General features: G+C 53.9%; 1 protein-coding gene across 1 annotated transcript in view; it reads right to left on the bottom strand.

The window, feature by feature from the left end:
• Positions 1 to 1,484: 1,484 nt before the first annotated feature.
• The window catches only part of LOC116952746 (RING finger protein 11-like), a 19,864-nt gene continuing 15,918 nt past the window's right edge, over positions 1,485 to 5,430 (bottom strand). Inside the window, exon 3 of the mRNA XM_076074430.1 lies at positions 1,485 to 5,430. This exon is cut by the window's right edge and continues 1,974 nt beyond it. The gene's annotated coding sequence lies outside the window, so the exon portion shown is untranslated.

Raw genomic sequence — 5,430 nt, 5'->3', positions numbered from 1 at the left:
CCAGAGACGATGTCTTTGTTTCGGGGGTCAACGCTCGGTCAGGGTCAACGCTTAACCACCGGCGATCTCGCGCCTACTTTTATAGCAGAGCGCCCAGAGTAAACAAAACGAATTGCCCATTTTGAGTGTCAGGTAGAACATTGGAGAGCATTGATACATACCCCGGCGTCGTCACCGGAGCGGTCAGTGTGGGAACGTCGACGGATCTGTCACCGAGACGTCGCCGACGCGATTAGGGGTTTGACCCGCGCACACTTTTAGACCTGGCCGCAGGGAAGAGAGACCTCCGGCACTCGCGAAGACGGTGGCATCCTCTTGACCGGTCTGAGAACTGAACTCGGGAGACCGAGTACGAGTCTCGGTTTTTCACAGCGGTCCCCTTTACTCGCCAAAATAAAAAAATAAAAGCGTAAAAAACTAAATTTGGGCAAGGTAGCGAAGCTCAAACTGCGCTTCGCCAAGACATGTTACCCAGAGGTTGTGCTCGCGGCTCGGGAGTTACGGTTGTGAAAACGATCGGCAAAAAATAACCAGCGATCGACTTCGACATTTGACTTCAACCGAATTGTGAGAGCCGGGCAAGCGGCAGTCGACTCGACCGCCACTTCGATCACCAATTCGCTCATTCGGCACGCGCGCGTGCACGGCAGCAGGACCCACGTGACCGCGCGATCGGTACCACGTGTCCCATGCTCGTTTATCACCGCCCGTCGAGCTGAGCCCGTCACGTTTATTGCCGCAAACGTTCCTGTCTGTGCGGCAAGCCGGCAAAACCATGTTTTGGTGTTTTAAAATGAGATTACCGGTAATACAAAAAAACTATAAATTGTAAGTCGAAGAAGTGCAGGTTGTGTGTGGGTGTACGCGTGTGTGTACGCGTGTGTGTGTACGTGTGTGTACGCGTATGTGTACGTGTGTGTACGTGTGTGTGTGCGCGTGTGTGTGTACGTGTGTGTATGTGTGCGCGCAGTGGGAGCGGTAGTGTAGAGGCTAGCACGCTGCGCTACGAACCCGGTATCCCGAGTACGATTACCGCTCACGGTTAACACCGTCGGTGACGATTATCTGAACTGGTTCTGGGCCTTCCCTAGGTCGACTCAGCCTCAAATGAGTACCTGGTGCAGTGAGTAAAGATCGCCACTAGGGAGACAAAGGCGGCCGGGTGTGGTGTTGGCCACCCACCCCCTGGTGTGCCATACCGGCCTTCATAGGTGCTCGCTCATAGCATTTGCCCCCCAATAGTCTAAGGCTACACGGGGGATCTTCGTGCAGAATTGTGAGGGAGAGAGGGAGGGGAAAGCATTGGCATGGCCGCTCCGTGGTGGTGATGTCGGCTGTCCTGTGCCCCCTCTCGGGGGGGGGGGGGGGAACGTCGACTCGGTGTGGAGGCGTCTCTCCGTGTCTCTCCGCGATGCCCACTTCGCCCCACTGGCACGTGGTTTGGTGTTCTCCTTCCTACGGGAAGCACCGAACGCGAGACACACTTTGTTCCGTCATTTTATTGTCGCAGTCGTTTTTTTAATAACTCGCTTACTCCACTTTAGAGACTGCGGTGAGGACGCACCGCTGTGCACTGGTGTGATGGGAGTGCATGGCGTGAAGTTAGTGGTAGTGTGACGCTAGGTGAGGTGTGACGCTAGGTGTGGTGTGATACTAGTGGTGAGGTGTGACGCTAGGTGTGGTGTGACGAGAGGGCATGGCGTGTGTTAGTGGTAGTGTGACGCTAGGTGATGTGACGCTAGGTGTGGTGTGACGCTAGGTGTGATGTGACGCTAGGTGAGGTGTGACACTAGGTGTGGTATGACGTTAGGTGTGGTGTGACGCTAGGTGTGGTGTGACGCTAGGTGTGGTGTGACGCTAGTGGTGAGGTGTGATGCTAGGTGTGGCGTGACGCTAGTGGTGAGGTGTGACGCTAGTGGTGAGGTGTGACGCTAGGTGAGGTGTGACGCTAGGTGTGGTGTGATGCTAGTGGTGAGGTGTGACGCTAGGTGTGGTTTGACGGGAGGGCATGGCGTGAAGTTAGTGGTAGTGTGACGCTAGGTGTGGTGTGACGCTAGTGGTGTGGTGTGATGCTAGGTGTGGTGTGACGCTAGTGGTGTGGTGTGACGCTAGTGGTGTGGTGTGACGCTAGTGGTGTGGTGTGGCGCTAGTGGTGTGGTGTGACGCTAGGTGAGATACTGATCTACCCTGGTGCCCACTGCCTCTCTCCACCACTGCACAAGTCACGTGACCCCCCCCCCCCAACCAGAAGAGTTGCGCGTCACTCGGCTCACGACACGCCCATCTCCGCTTCACAGCAGCGGTGGCCAATCCACGCAAGCACTGCGTGGCCACTCTGGTGGATCTCGTTCTTCATGTCCTGTAGATGCTGATGCTACCACCGCCATCTGTTGTGTGGCGGTTAAACCTACGATTCTTGGTCCGAACAGAGGCAACTGGACATACGGACAGGTTTGTTCGTATCTATAAAAGTTCATAAGTCGAATGTTCGTAAGTAGAGCATTCCCTGTGCAAACTACACAGCGCCACCTATTGCTAGAAATTATTATACTATTTGGGTCTTTCGGTAAAGTCACAGAGATAGAAAAATAAAAAAAAATCACGACGTTTCGATCGCAACACAAGCAATCGTCTTCAGGTGAAAAAATACAGCAGACCCAAAGAGTATGAATTCCTGCAATCACGAAAGCTTTAAGTCAATAAATTATTATTTTAACGAATTCTTAAGTATGGTGGGAATTTGTATTTGCACGTCGGCCGGAACGGTAGAGTCGTCTGTTTGCGTTTCAGAGATCCACAAAAGACAGATTTTGCGATCCACGAATTGGCCACCACTGCTCTCACGTGAACACGGCCGGCGTCACACCGCGGCCCTGCGCACCTCAGCGCCTCCGGGTTCAGCGCCAGCTTCAATTCCGGGTTCAACATCGGGTTCAACACGGCACCAGGTCAGGAAAGCCTCGAGTCCTCAAGACCCTTTATGTCCGGACGGTCACGACGAGTTACCGCAGTAAGGGGAGGGGGGTGGGTGGGGGGTAACAGTCCCCCATAATTTCTCAATTGACGGATTCGTAATTCTTCAAATTCGGCCCACGACGCCGGCGGCGGCACACACAACCATCGGCCGAATACTCTCCTCCAAATCACGCCGTGGACGTTTAGCGTCCACCGTGGGGGCGGACAACTCGGATGGCTCGGACGCGTTCTCAGAATGGACCAGGGGATCGTATACTCAAAAATATTTGGAGGTACTGGGTGAGCGAGTGAGTGGGTGAATCTGTGAGTGGGTGAGCGAGTGGGTGAGTGGGTGAATAAGCAGGTGAGTGAATTAGCGAGTGGGTGAGTGGATGAATGGGTGAATGAGTGGGTGGGTGAGCGAGTGGGTGAGGGTGTGGGTGGCTGGGTGAGTGGGTGAGGGTGTGGGTGAAGGGGTAAGTGGGTGGCTGGGTGAGCGAGTGGGTGGGTGAAGGGGTGGGTGGCTGGGTGAGTGAGTGGGTGAGGGTGTGGGTGGCTGGGTGAGTGGGTGAGAGTGTGGGTGAAGGGGTGAGTGGGTGGCTGGTTGAGTGAGTGGGTGAAGGGGTGAGTGGGTGGCTGGGTGAGGGTGTAGGCCCCTAGGCACAGTGCCTACTGTGGCCTATTGGAGAACACGGCCCTGCCCGAGACCGCGTGGTGCAAGGCCGTGAAGGCCGAGCCGGTGTGAGCGATCGACCTCTCTCGGGGCGAAGCTCAACACGTGGCCAAGGACAGGAAGAAGTGGAGGCGACTGATCACGGCCTCGTGCCCCCCACCCCCATGCCGCTGGGCAAGGCGCCTGAAGGAGCGGCCCCACGATCTTCCCAGGGCCGCTCCCAGGGCCACTTCACACGGCTAGGGGACGTCGTTGGGAGGTGGTGCGGGGTCGGGGGGGACACCAGCGCACAGAAAACGCGTTCAACATTTGTCCCGCGGTCTGCGATTTCGTAGAGAGACCCTGAACGATCCGTAAAAACGGATCGTGAAGTCACTAGTACATGCAAGTGTCCTGCCTGGATATGCGTTTAGATTATTGCTATAATTGTCCAAATGATAAGCCACTTTGTTGATTTTGAAATATAAGTGAATACCTCAGTGGACTTTGTCTCGTAGGATGGGGATGGTTTAGTTGTATTTGTCTGTTTGGGTGATTCGTTTACCGTTATTTAACTTTGCACTCCTATCGTGTTTGTGTACTGCTTGTTGTTGTTGTGACGTTCTTATTCCGTGCCCTGACAGGACGTCTGTGAAAAAGAGCTTCATAGCTCATCGGATTCCTCCACTATAAATATTCTGATTCTGAGATCGCCAACCCCGTGGGAAGCAGCGGCTGCTCGGAGCTGAACCTCATCACTGCCACTGCCGACGGCCAATCAGCAGCCAGCGAGGTGACCCCATGGCATAGTGGCCACCGTGAAGTGACCCTTGAAACGTGGCTGGCCACGAGGCTTCCGTGTGCTTCGGCAAGTGTGGTTGAGGAGTCGAGTGCGTTCGTGCTATTCATGCTCGAATTCTCCATGGATATTTTTGTAATTAATTTGGTCATTTATTTATGGCATCGGTTGGATGTTTCTACTTTGACAATCGACTCACGAGCGAGTGGTCCTTTGAGATCACACCACTGAAATTTAACTTTGCGATGCTTTTTGTCATCTGAAAAACAAATTAAACTAATTTAAAATTTCACCAGGTAAGGGTCACAGCTCTTTTTCAGAAGCGACCTGGCTGTCACAAATGAGAGCTCAACGAAGTGGCTTATCATCATCGCGTGGACATTTCCAGTAGCCAAACACTCTAAACGCGTGACGTTGATTCTCAATGTGGAGGGAAAAACTGGAGGACCTGGAGAGTATGAGAGAGACACCGCAAACTCCAAATATACAACAGCAGGCCGTCAGGATCGAACCCACGACCTCCTGTGTACCAGGTGAGGTAGTTAACACCTCGCCACCATGGCACCTGGATCCCCGTGCGGTTTATGTGTCACCACAGCGCCCTTATCGACCATCAGTTATGACAAATGCATCTCGAAGCGGACTTCTACCATTTACAGGATGACTCATGTCGTGTTGTACTCGAGCGCCACGGGAGTTTTAGTCAACAACCGAGACAGCCGTGGAATCCACGAGAGAAGCAAACGCTGCTGCTGCTGCGTCTACAACAACAACCACCCCCACTGCTCATCGCTCGAGTGCCTAAACGTCCGAGCGTTTCATCACGAAGCTTCACACGGAGTCTGCAAATTCTCTCACACACACAAAGTCGGCGGGGCATGCAAAATGCGAGTCGGGCCAGCAGCCTGAACGTGTTAAGCTGGTGCGGCTTTTGTTTTTTCTTTTGCGGTGGGAAATTTGTGTCCTCACAAGCAAAGAGAATCACAACGGGCAGCGCGCACGCACGCACTGCACACCCCCAAAG

The sequence above is a fragment of the Petromyzon marinus genome, chromosome 48 (genome assembly GCF_048934315.1).
Source record: "Petromyzon marinus isolate PM22_M1 ecotype Great Lakes invasive population chromosome 48, UKy_Petmar_22M1.pri1.0, whole genome shotgun sequence".
In the NCBI taxonomy this organism is placed as follows: domain Eukaryota; kingdom Metazoa; phylum Chordata; class Hyperoartia; order Petromyzontiformes; family Petromyzontidae; genus Petromyzon; species Petromyzon marinus.
The sequence above is the reverse complement of the archived record's forward strand: the minus strand, read 5'-3'. Positions and strand labels throughout refer to the sequence as shown.